The 20,622-nt window shown below is 34.8% G+C and overlaps 1 long non-coding RNA gene and 1 pseudogene across 1 annotated transcript; one reads left to right on the forward strand and one right to left on the reverse strand.

The window, feature by feature from the left end:
• Positions 1-870: 870 nt before the first annotated feature.
• LOC118501248 lies at positions 871-19,932 on the reverse strand. Its single transcript, XR_004903870.1, has 3 exons — positions 19,663-19,932; positions 12,649-12,654; positions 871-881 (listed from the first exon to the last, which is right to left on the reverse strand). It is a non-coding gene; the product is annotated as an uncharacterized LOC118501248 (long non-coding RNA).
• On the forward strand, positions 18,218-19,571 carry LOC114498850 (annotated as a pseudogene).
• Positions 19,933-20,622: the final 690 nt, after the last annotated feature.

A 20,622-nucleotide genomic window follows, 5' to 3' on the forward strand; every position in this document is an offset into this window, starting at 1 on the left:
AATCTATATTTTAAAAAGGATAAAGTTATCTTTGATAAAGAAGAAGGTTACCTTGGACAGAGCCTTGACTTAGTATTAATAACAGTAGGTGAAGATGCTTAGTAGTTGTTCAAATGACATACAATGGATTTACATCTTTTAGATTTAATTTAATTTTCCTTCGCAAGAATAAACATAATCAAGGTGAAAATATATACAGTAACCTATAAATTATATCACAAGGCTATCAGTCAGCTTTCAGTAAGGGTTGGTACAATGCCAGTTATTTGAGAAAGTCTCTGCTTGACTGCCTTCTTTCACAGAATATAAGTATATATTTCTTATTTGTAGAAGCTGGTTGGCATTCCATCACTTCCTGGCATATCTCATTGTTGCTATAATAATGTGATAATAATTTAACAGCACAGTGTGTTAGAGAGAGATAGTGTCTACTCCCTGCTGAAAGTTTTACAAAGGGTGCTTGTCTTCTGCTGTAAAGGAGGTTTGTTATGGTATTAAGAAAAACTACCCACGTTCAATAGAAGAATGAGGATGACTTTTAAATTAGTTTTCAGAGACTCCTGTCATTTCCTTCTTAATATTGTTTATAGGAAGCACCCAGAGTATTGGTGGAAGGAGCACTGGTTTTAGGTCAGGTAATGTGGGATTGACCTAAAACAGGGCTCTGTCTCTCAGAGTCTGTGTGACCTGGTGTATAATTGCAGGCTGTCTTTTTCCAACCTCAATTTCCTATGGTAAGAAAAAATATGTATTGGTAAGAAGGAAAGATATGGGTCCTCTCATTATGGAGATTATAGTCCTACAGGCAAGAAAGAAAGAGAATGAATAATTACCAATATGATGTGTGTTAGGAACAAGAAGGACAGAATGAAATGGTGATGCTGAGCAGGGAAACTTAATCAGTATGTCAGGAAAATTGTCCCTGAGGAAATGACTAGTAAGCTGAATCCTAACCATGAACAGAAGCTAGCCAAATAAGGGTAAGTAATGACCAGATAAGAATAAAACAAGTCCCCACACTCCTGGGAAAAAATCTAATTTTTTATAGCCATGCTAACAAGTAGCCACCAGAAACTTGTTTCAAACTCTTTCAGTCAATGGTAACAACTTACCTCAGTGAACAAGTTCTTAGAAGCTGATGAATCAGGGATAGTTCCTCACATTTAATAGTCAGCCAGTCAGGAAAAAAAATACTCCAATAAAAACATTTCAAAGTGCCAACCAATTAAAAAATATTTCCACTGAAGTATTTAAATATTCACAAATAGGTCCCTAAAAATGCAAGCAACCAATTAGGTCTAATATGAGTCCCTGAAAATCCACCAGTCCCTGAACACTACACAGTCCCATTACCCTATGTAATAGTAGCGATCTGCTCAGCTCAGAGAAACTATGCATAAGCAGCATAGCTCTCTCTTACCAGAGAAATCAAAACATACAGGTATTTTTTATTCTGCTAAATGTTGAATATTGGCCCACCAACCTTTGTCAGAAGTGAAAAAATGTGGTATCTTTGAGGATCTTAATGGCAGTAAATGTAGAGAAAGTTGGCTGAGGGGTTATTCAGCAACAAGATTGTGGAGAGCTTTGAAGCTATGAAAATGGTTTTGAACTTTATTCTAGATCAATGGAAAGTCATTGAAAATATTCAGTCTATGGATGGCAATATCACATTTCTCCTTTATAATGACGACTCTGGCTGTTTTACGGAAGATGGTATAAAGAGAGTAGATAGAGAGAGACAAATAAGGCCTATGGTAGTAGTTGGGATGGGAGCCGATTACAGCTTAAACTGGTTTCTGGGAAAGGGATGAATACAAATGGAGGAATGAAAGAAATTTATAAAAGAGTAAAGCAAGGTTAGTACTCACTGGATGTTTTAGGTGGTGAGGCAGAAGGAGCAGCCCTAATTCCTGGCCTGAGTATCTGGATCATCGATGTCACTATTCTCTGAGGTCAGGAAACACCATAGGAAAAGTACTTCTGTGAGAAAGACAATGGTATCATTTTAGTATAGGTTTAGTTTGAAACATATGAGGAAAACCCAAGTAGAGCCATTTAGTATAAATGGCTAAGAGAGGAGGCTCAATTGGAGATTGAATTTGGACTTAATTAGAATACTTGTAATATGTCCTTATTTCATCTCTAAAATTTTGTGATAATTGATTTTTTAAATCTAGTTAAATCTAGTTATTAGCCCCAATAATCCCTAACATGTTCTTCAAACATGCAGAAAAGGCTACTGTCTTTCTCTTTCTTCTCTATAATCTAACCAGTGTACTGTGGTGGCTGTAGTCTGGATCTGAATAGTCCGCATGCCTGAGCTCACTGCTGAACCTCAAAGACTTACAGTCATGCTCTAATGCTGATCTTCTCAGAGCTTGGGTAGCTTCACTTCACTTAAATTAGGCTCCTAGTTCCTTCTTGGTTGATCTCCTAATACTGAAAAAAATATGATTTTCTGTGTGGTCCAAAATGAGAAGACATTTGGGAAGTACTGGTAAATACTATTTAATTGAAAGTCTTTTGTTCTCCACTGTGCATTGCTAGTTAGAGTCTTAAATTGGAAAGGACCTGAATTCCTTGACTAAATAGAAATGGAAGGGTTTTTTTCTGTTTATTTGGGGAGAAAACAAAGAGATGGAAAACTGATGAGAGAGGGGAAGTGTAATTCTCATGATGAGCATGGTCTGAAAGAGTTTTTGGTATAAATTGGGTAACAGGCTTAATTCTGCTCCAGGGTTGTTGTGGAGGAACATGATTAATACTTGAAAACACAAAATTCTGAAAAAGAGCCATGAGAAACTAAATCTGGGAAATTTAAGAATTTACAGAATTTTGGAGCTTTACAGATTGTGTAACTGGAAGGTTAACTCAGTAAACCTAGACATAGGCTGTACTCACATTCAAGTTTTTTAAATTCAACTAAGCCTCCCTCTTCCCCCATGGCTGAACTTCATTGCAACAGTTGATTTATCCCCAAATGGTATATGTAGCCTTTTTGTAGTAAGTTTTTGATACCAATAGTGTTTCTAGCCATGAGAATCTAAGAGTAAAAGGCTTGTATTTTCAAATTATAGGATTTTGTTATGAAAGCAAAGCCTTTGGGAGGAATACGAAAGTTTCTCTGTCTAGTTCATCTCAAAATTCCCTTCAGAGCTCTTGGGATGACTTTTCACTTGGGTGGAAAGTGTAAATGTGAGAAAAAAAACTGAACCTTTTTATCTGGCCACAAAGAGAAGAGCCCCAAAGTAGTCCCCGGAGAACTTTTGAGGTAGAATGAAAGTGTTTCCTCTGAATTGCAGACAACAGGGTAACCGCTAAATCTAAGTTGTTTTCTAAAAAGTTACAAATTAAGTAAAAGAGTGTTTATACAGTAAGCACGAAGACTTCTGAATTTCAAAAGGAGAACTACAGAAAAATTTATCAAATAAGGACTTTAAAAACATATAAATTTACAATTAATGTTAAATACTTTTTATAACATATTTTGTCATTGATATTTTGACTGATTTTAGTTGTAGATTAAAATTTTAATACATTTAAATGTGTTGAAATGTACTAGCTTTCCTTTTAAAATGAGCACATTCAGGTGAAACACCTTCTGAAAAAAACCCCACAAATAACTTAAACTGTTTCAATGATATCACCTAAGAAAAAAATTTGCCCTTTATTTCCCTATAAACTATAATCTTTTTCAAAATTATGGTATTCTATGATTTTGAAGAAATTATCAATAACTTTGAAACTTTGTACTGAAATATCCTTTTTAAATTACTCTGTACTTTTCCTTTATTGACTCCCAAGTTACCTAATGTTTGATCAACAGTATCCTGTGACAACTAAATCACAGGGCTGGTTTTTCTCAACTCAGACTGTCTGGAGCCTTGCTCCATCAACAGTAACTTTGCACTTAACACCTTAATGGTCTTCACAAAAAGAGATGGTGTGAAATGGAGATCTTCTGTAGTGGGAATAATTAAAGACAAAGGGGGGAAATGCATTTGGTGCCAGATTTGATTACCTCAAATAAGTAAAATTAAAGCAAACATTTTATCATCTCCAATTACTCCCTTGAGGACAGTTAAGACAAATGGGTAAAAAGGCTAATGGAGAATTTTACTTAGTTCCCAAGGCAAATGGACACCTCACAAGCAAAATAACATCAGATCAGGAGTAGTTGCAGTTTAGTTATTTCTAGTTATTATCAAAACTGGAATAATCTCTTTTATGAGGTTATCCCTTGCCAAGTCACAGACAACACTTGTGTTCCCCTTCCTGTATGAAGCCATCTCTGATTAGAGAGTAGCTTGCATGGAGACATCCTGGCAACTGGAATTTGAATTCAGATAACCTCAAATCCCTATCTTATTAGCTAAGTGGTATTGAAACACCCACTTAACTTCTCTGAGCTTAAGCTTCTTTGTCTAAACAATAGGATATATTATAAAACTCAGTCACTGACCCCACAAGATGAGTAACAAATGGAATCATGTGACAGTAGACAATGAATGGTAAAACAGTATATAAATTTTAATCATCAGTTATTGACTTCTCACTTCTATGATCTCTATATTTTATAATAATTGTATGGTCATTCTATAATTTTCATTATAAGTTTAAAATTCAACTAGCAAATATTTACTCAAGAACTATTATATGAATCATATAGCAAAATTCCTTTGAGGATTGAAAATAGCTCCTTGGCCCTGTGCTGGGGCCATTTATTCAGGTGCTATGTGTATTACTCATTTTTATGTACCAAATGTCTGTTCCAGAATATGGTACTTATTCAGCTGCTCTGTAACCTGTAAACAAATATATTAAAGAATAATAAAAATATGTCTTATTGATTGATTTCAGCAACTGTTAAGGCAAGTAGAATATCTGTGGTACTGAGAAGAAAACCACAACTCTGAGAGGTTAAACAATATTGTCAAAGTTAAATATATAACAATCTAATAAATTGTGTGCTAAGATATTATTGAAATTATTTTGATTTGGCATGTTTTTTCACTTATAGTAAGATTCTTCTAATCATTGCATAATCCAGTTAGTGAATGAAATGAAAACCTATGGAAACATTCTAGTCCTTAATTGTGCACCCAAATGCATGTCTTGAGTTTACATAAAATGCTAGATGTGATCGGTTATGTCTATGGATATCTTTGGCTTTGGACCAGGAAAATTTTCACATTAGAGAAAATCCATGGAATTCATTAGTGTATGACAGAGTTGCTCATGCATTTGTTTAAAATATGAATAATCCATAGCTACTTTAATAGAGAATATCACACGGTGTGTAAATTGAGGTACCACTTTAGCCTGCCTTCACACTGGTACACTGAATTCTACATACAAATACTCCTTGATCGGGATGACTTGCTGAGGATTAGATAATTTTAAAGATGTTGAGGTTAGAATATGATATCCCTTTGATAGGCCTTTCCTTCTTTTATTTAATTAATTCTCAAGTACCAGTGCCTCATCATTGAACTTTTCTGTCCAGAATTCCCCACTGTTACTGTGACACCTGCATAACACCATTGGCCTTCCCACAGCAGATGCTTTGCCATGTTTTTTCTTTTCTTTTTTTTTTTTAATTCTTGGCAGGTTATGTCCCATATATCCAGACCTTGCTTGTGATAGTGCTAACAGAGTACACTTGCCCACTGGCACATCTTTTAGCCTATTTACTTCTTACTCTTTTATCTGCACAATAAAAAATGGAGTTGAATTTAGCAATTTCTAAGGTTTATTACATTTTGATATTACTGTGTTTCTACTCTGGAGCTTGCTTTAATGTTTCTTGCATACAAATTTTCATTTTTTATTGGCTAACCATATAATTAAAAAGAGTAGACTTTGAAGGGTATTTAGAAATTATTGTACCTTTGACTCACTAGTAATGATATCTTCAAATATTTTCAATAGCAGAATGCTTATTCTCATATGAAAAGCATGTTTCAATTTGCTGACACTTCTATTAGAAATATTATTTCACATGGAGCCAAGTATAATGCCCATTGTTCTACATCTACTCTACATACATGAAGGCTCTTCACAGACTAAGAGAACTTGGAAGTCATGTACTCCTGGTGTTTTGTTTATCTAGGTCTAATATCTTCTCATGTGGAATCCTATAAATCAACACAACATATATATTGGAAGCAGCGTGATATACTGAAGTAGCAACAGGTTTAGAGGCTGTATGTGAAATCCAGATCTAAATAATACCTGTTTGACCTCAAGCTTGATATTTAGTATATGCAAATTATCAACCTCTGTGTCTAGAACATAATCACTGTAATATTTCTTTTTGTCCCAAAGCACAAATAATCACTTTCTTTACCAAGTTCTCATGGTTTTATGTCCTTTTTAAAAAATATATTTTATTGATTGTGCAATTGTAGTTGTCTCACTTTCACCCCTTTATTCCCCTCCACCAGCACCCCCCACCCACATTCCCCACCTTAGTTCATGTCCATGGGTTGTACATATAAGTTCTTTGGCTTCTACATTTTGGTTTTCTGTTCTTATTGTTGTTAGAGACACAATCATACAATATTGCAATAATTATATTCTTTTACGTGAATCTTTATACTTGGTATATTTTACTGAAGAATTTTGAGTGCAGAGCTCTACAATATTTATCTTTCTATCCACAGTACCTGATACATGGAAAGCTTTTAATATTTGTTGAATACAAATACAAGAATGTGATTAAAATGTCACTTCTGGCACTAGATATTATATAGTCACCCCAGAACAGCGTAGGAGATGTTCTCTACTCCTCAAGATTTCATATCCCTTGTCATGCAACATTGGACCCCTTTTCATTTCAAGTCACTATTGCTCTTTCACATGAACTGCTATGTGAGATAAGGGAAAAAAGTGAGAGCCATTGTTTCAGGTGTTTTGCTATTTGGGCTATAATATTTGGTGATATACAGCATATGTCTCCCACCGAAGTGACAAGAAAATCAAAGGCTGGCTTCCTAGCAGCCCCACAGACTAGATGCAAATCTGCAGTGTGGCATAAATCTGCCTTTTCTCAGACTGGCACATGCTCCTGTCATTCTGCTGAGTCCATTGACACCTCTTTCTCTTTCACACCAGTTAGCATACTCACACATGTGTGTATGCACATGCACACACACAAGTTAAATGCTAGTTTCATTATGCAGCATTTATAAATATTGTTAAGGAGCCATTTGTGTCCTATTGAATCTTATTTCAGGATTACCTTATCTATATGCAGTCATGTTACTATGATAGCCTGCAACCAGTAAATTTTAGTTGATAGGTTGAGATGGGAAAAGTGTTAATCAAATCACTTGTACAGGAAATAACAGATAATAATTCTATTGGTTCCAGACTTAATTAATATTTAGTGAGCAATAAACACAAAATAGGCAATTTTACATCTTGTAATAGTCCCCAACCTTTAACCCCAATCCTTGTCATTCTATCATTCACGCATTCCTTCAAAGAGGTAATTCTAAAACAAAAACTTAGACACATCCCTTACCTTTAAAAAAGTATTTAATACTTCCTTAAAGCATTCAGGTTAATGTCCAAATTACTTAGAATTAGATATAAGACTCATTGTTATTTACACTTGGTGCCTCTAATCTCCCTGAAACACACACACACTTACACATTTTTTTTTACACACACTTACGTTTTAATCACTGTTCTAAAACCTGCTTACTGTCTGAAAACGTCACTGTGTTTATTCATACCTTGGAACTTTTCCTATGTTAATATCTTTGCTTGGAATGATTACTTCCTCTCCTTCCTCTCACCAGAAAGAAAAAAAAAACTACTGGTCCTTCAAGATTCATTTCAAAGGATATCTCTTCTGTGATTATTTACTTGCCCATTTGTGTCACACTGTGCTATATTTGGCAGTTTCTTTTCTTTGCTTCCAGACAGAATATGAGGTTCTCTATAATGCTGTGTGCTGTATCATTTTCTTCTTTTCATTATAATAATGCAGGCTTACGTAAGGTTTGCCATTTACCAGCTATATGACCTGAGAAGGGTTTCTTTCTACTTTTTAAATGAAGTCCCTTCATCTATAAAATATGAATAAAGCTAATCACATTACTCCCTCATTAATTTATTGTGAGAATTAAATGAGGTGTAGCCTAATGAAGCATTAGTGGTGGCTTTCAGCTATGTATATAGCCAGTACCTATTAAATGAGAAACCCTGCACCAGGTAGTAAGTATACAGTGAGCAAACTGACACAAAGTTCTAAAAATGTACATCTTGTGAGAATCTTTAAATTCTTCTGTGTCTCCAGGACCACTTAGCCAAGGTCTTAATATGTAGGAAATATTTTCACATCTTAAAAAGTGCCAGGCCATCTACTTTCTCCTGATAAGCCCACCACTCGCCTGGTCTTTGCTTTGCATCAAGAAATTTCAAAGGTGGTCTACAAAATTATAAGTGCTTCTGTTGAGATTGCATGGCCACACCTCCTGTATATATGATATAGAGGATCCCTGTTGCATCACAGCAAGCTGTGTAGGAGTTCAACCTCCTACCTCCAATGGTTATAATCAGAATTTATTACTATCCTCCCTTGAGTGGCTGTTTCCTAACACCCTACAATCCTGTTAATTCTGTCAAAACAAGGAGTCTAAGCCTTTCAGGGCTTTATATGTCTCTTGATTTAACTCAAATGTCCTAGGTGTCAACTCATTCCACTCTGCTCTCTGTAGCTCATTGTCTGTCATCAGCAACATTTTCTAGGACCCCACTCTCTTGTCCTGAATATCTGTTCCACATATTGCTCTCATGGAAAGCCAATTGTTCTCTGAGGAGATGGTTTCCCATAGAGCCGTTTCTAATGTTATGGCCCCTGGAGGTTGAGTAAGTGCTTTCCTTGATTCTCACTTCTGCTTCCTGATGGTTTTTCTTCCTTCTCCACAAAACTCCACAGATCCTGTGAAGCAAATGGCATCAAACTATACCAACTTCTCTCCCTTGCTGCAGTCATCTTTTGCCATCTTGGTCACCTCAAGGTTATCAAAGACTTTAGTGCAAAGACATAGTCTTTCTTGCTCTGCTTTTTCTTCTGTCATCCTTCATGGTAAACTACTAAGTAGATTATTCAAGAACATCTGACATGTAATAACCTTGGCCTCTTTGTTTTTAATTACTTGACCCACCTCAGCAATGCATTTCCATATCTCTCCTCATGGTTCACATCTCATTTCTATCATTATCTTCTAACTTTCCATCTCACACCAGCTATTCCCCTCATTCCAAAGATTTTTCAACCCTGTCCTTGGCTCCGGTGAATTGACTTGACCAGTTTTCCTATCAGTCCCCTCACATTTTTACTTTCTTTCATACCCAACAAATATCAGCTGGTTTTGATAAAAACATTACTACCCTGTTACTATTTCTTTCTTCCTCTTTGGAGAATGTGTGTGGTAAAACTCCAACCATCATAATTTGCAAGTCTGTGGCTATCCATCTCTTCCATTGAGCAGCTAAATGTTTCATTAAAATGTACTAACAATGTACTTGAAACTCACGATCTTGTATTGCTAGGGTATTTTAATAGTTATATTGCAGTTCCTAAATAGGTTGGTCCTCCAATTGACTAACAAACTGCAATGACATCTTCTCCTCCCAGTTAAACTTCCAACACCAAAAATTCTCTCCAGGTTTCCATTTTATCTAATGTTCTACCTTTTATTTTGACAAAGAAAATAGAAGCCATATTAAGGGAACTGACATGTCTCTCAGCAACTATAAGGGCTAAATTTTTTTAGCTTCCTTCCCTTCCACTGAAACACTGAAATACCTCTGTTCTTATTTAAGGGTCACACTATTTTCCAGGTTTTTGATATATAATTGACACTTAATACTGTGTACAATGTCATAAGTTGATATATGTATATGTTGCAAAATGCCATAATAGTTAGTTAGTTAACACATCTGTTATCTCACATTTCATGCATTTTTTTGTATGTTAAGAGCTTTTAAGACCTTCTCTTTTAGCAACTTTCAAATATACACTACCATATTTTAACCATAGTCACCATGCCTTATGTTATATCCCAGATCTTACCATCTTACAATTGGAAGTTTGTACTCTTTCACAACTTTCATGCATTTCTCCCACCTCCCCCACCCTGCCCACTGGCACCACTAATCTATTCTCTATTTCTATGAGTTCAATTTTTGTGGATTTCACATGTAAGTGAGACTATACAGGTTTGTCTTTCTTTCTTTTACTTATTTTACTCCACTTCACATGGCATGTTCAAGAACTCTACTGTGATTGTGCTCTTCCTATCTTATATCAACAGAGTTTCCCATTCTAAAACATCAGTCCCATCAGCATGAAAATATTGAATAATAGTCCCAATTAAGAAACACTTTTCATTCCACATCTTTTATTTTGTCACCCTACCATTTCTCTTCTTTTTATAGACACTGTCTTTCTATTCCCTACTAAAAATAATCAAATGAGTCTCCTGAAACTGCTAATTTATGGCCTCTCCAGTAATGAAATCTCTAAATTTTAGGTGGGCTTGTAATCATCTGCCACTTTTTCATAACTCCCTGGGAGCCAGGTAAGCCATTTTAATTCCAGTCAAGGTAATATCAGAGAAAAGAGAGGTCAGTGCATCTTTTGGAGCAATTGTTTTCGGTGGGGTCAAGGTTCTTCCTCCATTTTTCTCTATCCAGATCCTTTGACTGCCTTTCAGGAATGGCGTAGCAGTCAAGTGGAAGCCACCCACTTTGAACCACTATGGCACTGCGGTACTAGTGCTAACCGCTTACACTTGGATTTACCTACAGAAAAAAATAACACTTCTGTTTTGGTTAAGCCACTATCATATCTTTGTATGTAGCCATACCTAAATTCTAACCAATATAATATGCAAAATTGACTTTCTTATGTTATATGCAAAATATGAATGTTCTTGGATCCTGGGCATGCAGCTATTGTTTCTTTACTCATCTACTCAGCAGCATTAAATAGTTGAACTTTACCTCAGTGTGTCCTAGTCAAAGTATTGGAATGAAGGACAGACCAAGGATATATATGATATGAGATTTTAATGATACTAAAGCTGTTTGGAGAGAGAGTAAGAGGTTTATGGGTGGGGAGGAGAGAGAAGCAGGGAGAGAGAAAGAGTAAGCGAGAGAGAGAGAAACTACAACCGTGAAGTTAAAAAAAAAAACAGCCACAGAAGATTTAAGTCTCAATAAACAGTTTTATATGCAATTTCCGCAAACATATTTTCATTTGCTATAAAACAGCAAATGGCTTGGGAGGGAAAAGCCAGAAATATGCGCAGTGAAAACAAAATAGTCTTAAACAAATACCAGCTTGCAAAAAAGAAAATGCAGCCTATATCAGAATTATTTTCATCTTGTGGTTCTTCAAAATGCATTAATTTTTTTCTTGACAAACAACAATTTGGTTTGAAATCAAAACAAATTCTCATTTTGTCCTAAAAAGCTCTAATTTCAGACTTTTAAAGATGAATGGCTATTTTTTTTGCTCAGATATTGATCATTAGCCATGGCTGGAGTGGGCTATTTAGACTCTAATTGTACTGAAATTTCATGAATACAATTCTTTGAAAGTTAAGTGAAGATACCTGAAGAAAAAGAGGTATTAAAATTTATAAGTGGAAAGATAATGAAATTTTTTATAAGTAAAAATATTTTAAGCACTGGCTGGCATAGCTCAGTGAATTGAGCGCGGGCTGCGAACCAAAGTGTCACAGGTTCGATTCTCAGTCAGGGCACATGCCTGGGTTGCAGGCCACGGCCCCCAGCAACCGCACATTGATGTTTCTCTCTTTCTTTCTCCCTCCTTTCCCTCTCTAAAATAAATAAATAAATAAATAAATAAATAAATAAAATCTTTTAAAAATATTTGAATGAAATAACTTCTTTTCAAACAGAAAGCTAAAGTGAAACATGACAAGCTTTGTTTACATCTGACTAATTGTGATGCATTAGAGTTTTACTTTATACCCAAAGTATTTTAGTTTAATGAATCAGATCTCAACAAAATACAATGAAACAGTAAATAACATTATACCTTTTTTATACCAAAGTAACAGTAACATATATATTTACTTATATGTGCAAACATGCATGTGTGTGTGTTACTAGGGCAGAGAACACAAGTGGATGTTCATTTTACTTAGGGAAGTTAGAATATGGCCATGTATTCATTAAACCTTTATTAAACACTTTATACAGAAGACTCTACTGTAGAAATAAAAAATACAAAAATGAAGTTATTTCACAAAAGCTTTTGTCAATGAGCTTATGGACTAATAAAAATATAGAGAAACAAATAATCAGTTTTAATATTTTTATATAAGGAAGGCTATATTTTCAAATATTTTATTTATATTTTACATTGTTCTAGAAGGAATTTAAAGAAAGCAAAAAAAAAGATATTATTTGAAAATGGAACAAAAATGAAATTTTATTACAATTTTTCAGTAAATTAAAAAGGCTAGCAATTTAAATGTCTAGCAAAAAAAATCACTTTGAACAAATGAGAAAAAAATACATCTAGATATTAAAATACTCTGAACTGCCATGGAAATATTCCCATAGTGTAATTAAGAAAAAAACAGTATAACTAACACAAATCTATTTTAGAAAAATATTATATATAATTATTAAATTGTGTGTATATAATGATTCTCTATATCTAAATGTGTGCATATACACACATGCACACATGTGTGTACATATCTGTATATGATAGAAGTAGTGATGTCATTTCCTTGGTTAACATCCATGATTCAGGGAGGGGCAATTGATATAATTGTCATCCTTATACTTAGTTACTTTGTTATATTTTTGCTATCCTACTAGTTATTTCTATATGTAAATATAAACAAATTTAAATCTATATTTTTTCACAGATGGGTGATTTTTCGTTTCTAGTTTTGTAAGGTATATACATTGCTTTAAACCTTTTACAAGGTTATTTCTATTTCTAGAAGTCTAATACATTAGCTGCTCTTATAAAATAAATAAAAATATTTGATATTTAAATATATCTATTTTCAGTTATTTATTTATATATTAACATGTTTGAAAATCTCTACATTTTATGAAAGTGTATCTTAAAAACATTCACTTCCACCTTTGACTGCATTGACATAATTTTCACCTTCATTTCCACAAATAACTAAGATTATTTTCTTATGTATCCTTCTAGTTATTTCTTTATGTAAACATGAACAAATTGAAATTTACATTTTTGTTTTTCCATTTATTTTACACAAAACATATCATCCTATATACATTGTTCTGAACTTTATTTTTCTCCCTAATAAATTCTGGAGCCTTTCCATGTTACTATATAAAATCTGCATTTTTTTCTCCAGCAACATATTTTTATCACATTTCATAGATTATTAAATATGCCCATAATCTTTTATTATTTACTATTTTAACAGAGTTTTACAAGGACTAGAAGTGTACATTTGTTATTTTGTGTGTGTGAAATTATATCTACATAATATATTCTCAACAAATTAGGAATTCAGGGTCAAAGAATACATTTGATACATGTTGCTACAGGGGCAGTAATCTCTACCTCCAATATAATTTAAAAGAATTGTTTTTAGTTTACTACTATTTTTCATTCATCATAAATACAGTTTTTTATGAAGTACCTAACCAAGATTATCTTATATAAAGACCTCTGTAAAACCGCACCCATCATTATGGGATTCTACCATCAGAATAATGGCAAACAGGAAGTAGTCACATTATACAGAAAAACAAATCAAGGAAATGTCCATATGTTATTTGAAATACTTGATAAAAGAAATAAGTGAAGTTTCTCCTGAGATTTTCTAATCCCAGCCAGTCTTCACAAATCTTTACAGATAAATTTAAGATCATCCTGTATAGTACAAAAAACTCTTGGGAAAGAGTTGATTTAAGGTGGCTTTAAATTGTAGAAACAAACACAAATTTTCCCTGGATAATGTATTTTCAATTCGGACCTTAAAAACTTCTCCTAGATAAATTTCCAAGGTACCCGAAACCACAAAACAAAGGAGGGAACCAGGCCACTGAGTGGGAGTGAAGTGTGAAATGTGGGGCAACAATAAAATAGAATCTGAACTTCAAAGGCTTCGCAAGTTACAAAACATAAAATAATTATATTTAACATGTTTAATAAAATAAATGTCTAAAAATAATAAGGAACTAGCAGATTAATAAAAGCAAAATAGATATTTTTAAAGACATGGCTTATGCACACAAAACACACATATGCATATACAGATAAACACATATATATGATTGTAATAACAGAGTGGATGAGCTAAAGTGTAGACTAAACTAAACAGAGAATAAATATGTTATATAAGTTGCTAAGAAATGAATGAATGTTAGGAAAAACAGGAGAGAATAAGAAAGCTAAAATATATTTGATTCAGATTGCAATGGGAACGTGAACTACATGGAGCTGAGGCAGTGTTTGAGGAGGAAACAGTCAAGAGTTTTCCAGAAACTTTGTAAGACACTAAGTCAGGAATTTAGAAATGTCAATAAATCTCAAGCAGGATAAACAAAAAGAACTGACAACTACATGATTAAAGTGAAGCTGCAGAATACTAAAGTCAGGTTATTTACAATAAAACACTGGTTTTGCTAACAAATGACTTTTATGAGCAACAATAGAAAAGTTGTATTAGGTAGACACTATTCAACAAATATTAAACAAACAAAACATAACAGCTAAGGTCCAGAGATTGAGTATAATAAGTGGTTCAGTGAGGATATATCACTGATAACAAAATTAAGAACAATATTGTATGAAATGAACTAAATATAGGTAAGAAAGGACTAGAAACCATTTTTTAAAAGATTTTATTTACTTAGTTTTAGGGAGGGAAAGGAGGGAGGGAGGGAGAGAGAGAGAGAGAGAAACATCAATGTGCGGTTGCTGGGGGCCATGGCCTGCAACCCAGGTATGTGGCCTGACTGGGAATCAAACCTGCGACACTTTGGTTTGCAGCCTACACTCAATCCACTGAGCTACGCCAGCCAGGTGAAACCAGTTTTCTAACTACAGATCTAGTGAGCCCACTTTGCACTGTGCCATAACTACCTCCAAAAATATCCTGAATTTTTGTTACTTTCACTATAGTAAGGACCTTATTGAGAGATGCTTTATTTGAAAAGTATAAGATATGATTATTTACATATATTTAACATATTATAGCAGCTTCTCCTTTTTCTTCATCTTCTTTCTTTTGATATTTTGCATTTGAAAATGTATTGAACACTCAACAAAAGCATATTCATTTGATTCCTTATTATATTGAGAAAAAATTCAATAATATAAATATAGAAATAGATAATGCATAATTTTCTCCTCATGAATTTCACCATATTATGTGGTGAGCAGGAAAGAAATAAGAGAAAAACAGTAATAAAGGAACACTGCTACTAGGAAAATTAGAATTGGTATCTATAGCAAAGGATGAACATAAGACATTACCTAATAACATAGCATTTTATTGTTTTAAAAAAAGCAGCTTGGACAACAGTGTGGTGATTGCTGCAGGGAGTGGAGTGGAGAGAGGTTAAGGATGGTGTAGAGGGAGAAATGGTGATAGAAGGAGACTTTTCTTAAGGTGGTGAACACACAATACAGCATACAGGTGTTGTAGAATTGTGTACCTGAAATCTGTATAATTTTGTTAACCAGTGTTACCTCAATAAATTCAATGAAAAGGAAAAAGAGAAAAATAATAAAATAAAATAAAATAAAATAAAATATGTTGACATGTGTTACATTGTCATTTCATCTTTAGATTAAAAACAAATTTACAAGCATTTGGTGGATGAAATGATGCCATCCAACTAGGACACTCAGATAAACTTGGATGTGTCTCCACAAGTGGATAATATTTTGAAAGCTAAAAATGTGTCCTTGCAAATTAGTTCCCCAAATACCCTTGATGGGTTTATTTTATTTCTTAGAAAAAGAAACTTTTAATTTTTAATTTAAATATTTCCAATAACCTTATAGTTGGGTAAAGTGGTTCATATACAGGTCAATAGGAGAGTAATGAAAACCATGATAACTTGAGAATGCACCCTTTTCTGAAGCGAAATGTTGTGGGTTAAGTTTTCAGTCAGTGCAAGACAAGTTGAAACTCCTTAAACTTCTTTTCTCTTTTCTGAGTTATCTCTCAGTATGCTCTAAAAATACAGAAGAAAATGAGTTGGTTCTGTTTTTAGATGTGGGCCTGTCATTAAGTTATTGTATGACCTGAGACGAGTTATGCAAATCATCTAGGCTTCAGGATTTCCATTTATAAGAGACATCCACTTACTATGGTGCTTCCCATATCTAAAACATATTTCTTTCTTAACACTTAGTACAATATTATGACCAGTGAATTATTTCAGAGTGAAAATACTATACAAAGATCCTTCCATCCTAGGTAAGCTTTCCAAAAAATTAGCATTTTATAATCCTTCATGTGAGACATAAATTAGGTAGCTAATATGTCTTTGCTATTGGGTAATACCAAAAGTAATAAATAAGAGACTCTGGTATTCAGATCCTATATATAATCATGTAAAATCAGCTTGTAGTTCTCAAGTTATTCTTCTTAGTAAAAGTCTGCTTGAGGTTCTTGCAATCAAGCAGCCAAAGGAGAAACTTTAAGATAGAGAAAACTGTTTTAAAAGCTGAAATCTGATAAGATTAGATGAAAATTGTTAATATAATTACTGAGTTTTAAAAATTCTTCCTATCAAGTGCTGTAATGGTATACGTAAATTTTTCATTATGTGATTATGTGAAGTACACATGCATACATATTTATAGGAGACTGTTCTGTGTGGCGTGGGCCCAGCTCCCACTCCAAAAGGCCAGTGGAAAGTGATGTCTGGCACACAGGACCCACACCAACAAATAGGTTCTCCCATGGGGAATCAGGCCTGTATCGTACCTAGGCCATTTTGAGACTTGCTTTTTGCTAAAACTCTCTCACCCTGAATTGAGGCAGCAAATGTTTACTGCATATCTTTGAAGTAACTTCCTAAAATCTATGCTAAACCTTCCAAGGACCAGTGTAACCAGTTCAACTTTTCCCTTTGCATTTGCAAATATCCTTCTTTTTTGATGTAATTAGCAGCATCCTCTCCTTTGTTTTCTGTAAGAGGTAACCACCTAAAGTGAAGCTGTGCATAGTACCGTATTTTTTGGACTATAAAATGCAACCTCCCCCAATCTGGGAGGAATAATGGTTGTTAATGCTGCTGTTAAATTCTGTTTACATTTACATTGGTGAAATATTATGTTATTTATGTTATTGACTATTTCACCACATTTTTTGCTTCAAAATTATTTTTCCTATTTTCCTCCTCTAAAACCTAGGTGCATCTTATGGTCCAAAAAATACGGTAAATGAGGACCATCCTCAATGTAATGTGCCCAGAAAAGCAATAAAAGCTTGTCAAGGCAAGGGTCAAGATGTTCTCCTCTTGCGAGAGTGGCCATGCCATCCCTTTTCCTCCACTACCTCCAGTAGTCCATGTGAATTTGTCTTGTCTCAGCCACAATGCTGTGGGCCCCATGAGCTGGGGTCCACATCACATATTTGTGTGAATTCATTTTCTTTGACTTCCAAACCTTCTGTCCTAGCAAGAAAATTGTTGATAACAACATTTTCTGTCTAAGTTACTCTTTCTGGAAAACCAAAGATAAAAGTCAGTCTGCAAGCATACTGGATAGAATGGGAAACACATTCAACCTATGTCATTAGATAACTTTCTCAAGTCTATACTTTCTATATTACTATATTTTTTTCCTTTCTGTTAATTGCAATAAGTCCAAAATGCATTTAAAAATGAAAGTTTAGATTGAGCACAGGACAGCCATTCTGATCCAGGTCTTTGGGAGCTGTGTGCACACTTAAGTAACCATGTCTAGGGAAACTACACTTGGCTTTGATCTTGGCACTGCCTACTTCTGTGTGGGTGTCTTCCAGCATGGAAACATAGAAATAATTTCCAACAATTAGGAAATACAAACCACCCCAAGTTATGTTACCTTTACTGATACCAAATGATTAATCAGTGATGCTGCAAAGAATCAGGTTGTAATGAATCCTACCAACATGTTTTTTTTTATGCCAAATGCTTAATTGGACATAGATCCGATGATGCTCTTGTCCAATCTAGTATGAAGCATTGGCTTTTTGTGGTGGTGAATGATACTGTCCAGCCCAAGGTCCAAGTAGAATACAAGGGAGAGACAAAAGTTTCTATCCAGAAAAACTGTCATCTGTGGTTTTGACAAAGATGAAGGAAATCACAGAAGCCTTGGAAAGACTGTTAACCAATGCTGTCTTCACAGTACCTGCCTACTTCAGTGATTCTTAGTGTCAGGCTACCAAAGATGCTGGAACTATTGCTGGTCTCAATGTACTTAGAATCATCAATGAGCCAACTGTTGTTGCTATTGTTTATGGCTTAAACAAAAGGTTGGAGCTGAAACAAATGTGCTTATCTTTGACTTGGGAGGTAGCATTTTTGATGTGTCAGTGCTCACAACTGAAGATAGAAACTTTGAGGTCAAATCTAGAGTTGGTGACATCTACTTAGGTGTGGAAGACTGACAACCAAATGGGCAACCATTTCATTGCAGAGTTCAAGTGCAAGGACAATGAGGATCTCAGTGAGAATAAGTGGGCTATTCATCACTTTCATACTGCTTGTGAATATGCTAAGTGTACTCTCTCTTCCAAGACCCAGGCCAGTATTGAGATTGATTCACCCTATGAAGGAATTGACTCCTATACCTCCTTTGACCATCTCTGATTTCAAGAATTGAACACTGACCTCTTTCATGGCACTCTGGACACTGTAAAGAAAGCCCTTTGGGATGCCAGGCTTGACAAGTCCCAGATTTATGATACTGTCCTGGTGGGGGGCTCATATCCCCAAGATTCGGAAAGTCCCACAGGACTTCTTCAATGGAAAAGGGCTGAATAAAGCATCAGCTCTGATGAGGCTGATGCTTATGGTGTAGCTATCCAGGCAACCATCCTATCTGGAGACAAATCTGAAAATGTTCAAGATTTTCTGCTGTTGGATGTCATTCCTCTTTCCCTCAGCATTGACACTGCTGGTGGAGTCATGACTGTCCTCATTAGGTGTAATACTTCCACTCCTACCAACCAGCAACAGACTTTCACCCTGCCTACCCTGAGAACCAGCCTGGTGTGCTCATTCAGGTTTATGACAGTGAGCGTGCCATGACCAAGGATGACAACCTGCTTGGTGAGTTTGAACTCACAGACACACCTCCTGCACCTCATGGCATTCCTCATAGTGAAGTCACTTTTGATATAGATTCCAATGGCATCCTTAATGTCTCTGCTGTGGATAAGAGTACAGGAAAAGAGAGCAAGATGACCATCACTAATGACGAGGGTCACCTGAGCAAGGAAGACGTTGAGTGCGTAGTCCAGGAAGCTGAGAAGTACAAAGCTGAAGATGAGAAACAGTGAGACAAGGTGTCTTCCAAAAACTCACTTGACTCATATGCATTCACTATGAAAGCAACTGTTGAAGATAAAAAAACTTCAAAGCAATATCAGTGATGGGGACAGAAGATTCTTGTCAAGTGCAATGAAATCATCAATTAGCTTGATAAGAATCAGACTGCAGAAAAGGAAGAATTTAAACATCAGCAGAAAGAGCTGGAAAAAAGTTTGCAACCCAGTCATCACTAAGGTGTATCAGAGTGTAGGAGGCATGCTAAGAGCAATGCCTGGGGGCTTCCCTGGAGGTAGAGCCCCTCCAATCTGGGGGTGCCTCCTCTGGGCCCATCAATGAAGGGGTTGATAAAGCCAACCTCTTGCATGGATTTAACATTGTTCCACACCAAACATTGAAAGACTCAGATTTGAAGCAAATTCCATGGCAGCTTTAAAAGTTGAACTGTTGTATAATAAAACTGAGCATTCTTGATACTTGTACATGGACTGTGTGCACAGGGAAAAAAAGATGCACTTTATAAGCACTGTATTATAAAGTGGATGTCTTAAATAAAACTATTTAAAATTTGCACCATAAAAATGAAAGTTTAAATTAACTTAAAAATGAAAGCTAATAGTAAATATAAATTTACCAATGGTCATACTCTGCTGACCTCTTTATATAATTATCTTCTGATAGTTTCCATTTCTTTTTAGTTAACTTACAGTTTAAGTATGATTTCTGGGAGGCAAGTCTTTAAGTCCATGGAAATATAAAAACATCAAATGTTTGTCTTTTTCAGAATTTGATTTCTCTGTAGCCCCCAGTCATCCTGAAGTTAGAATTCATGATGACTGGACACTATTCTTACACAATCATTACATACTTTTGAACCTGGAAAACTTAGTCAGACAAGAATATAAAAATAAGGTTAGGTAAATTATGTGAAAAGAATGAATGTTAATAATAATTGATAAGTAACCATTGGCAAAAATGTAGATTTAGGCTATGGCTGTGTTTATATCCATAGAGGGAGGTCAGTACTAAATTGCAGTGAATAGCTAATTCCTTTGAAAACTACTATGTAAA

Source organism: Phyllostomus discolor, chromosome 6 (genome assembly GCF_004126475.2).
Source record: "Phyllostomus discolor isolate MPI-MPIP mPhyDis1 chromosome 6, mPhyDis1.pri.v3, whole genome shotgun sequence".
NCBI lineage: Eukaryota > Metazoa > Chordata > Mammalia > Chiroptera > Phyllostomidae > Phyllostomus > Phyllostomus discolor.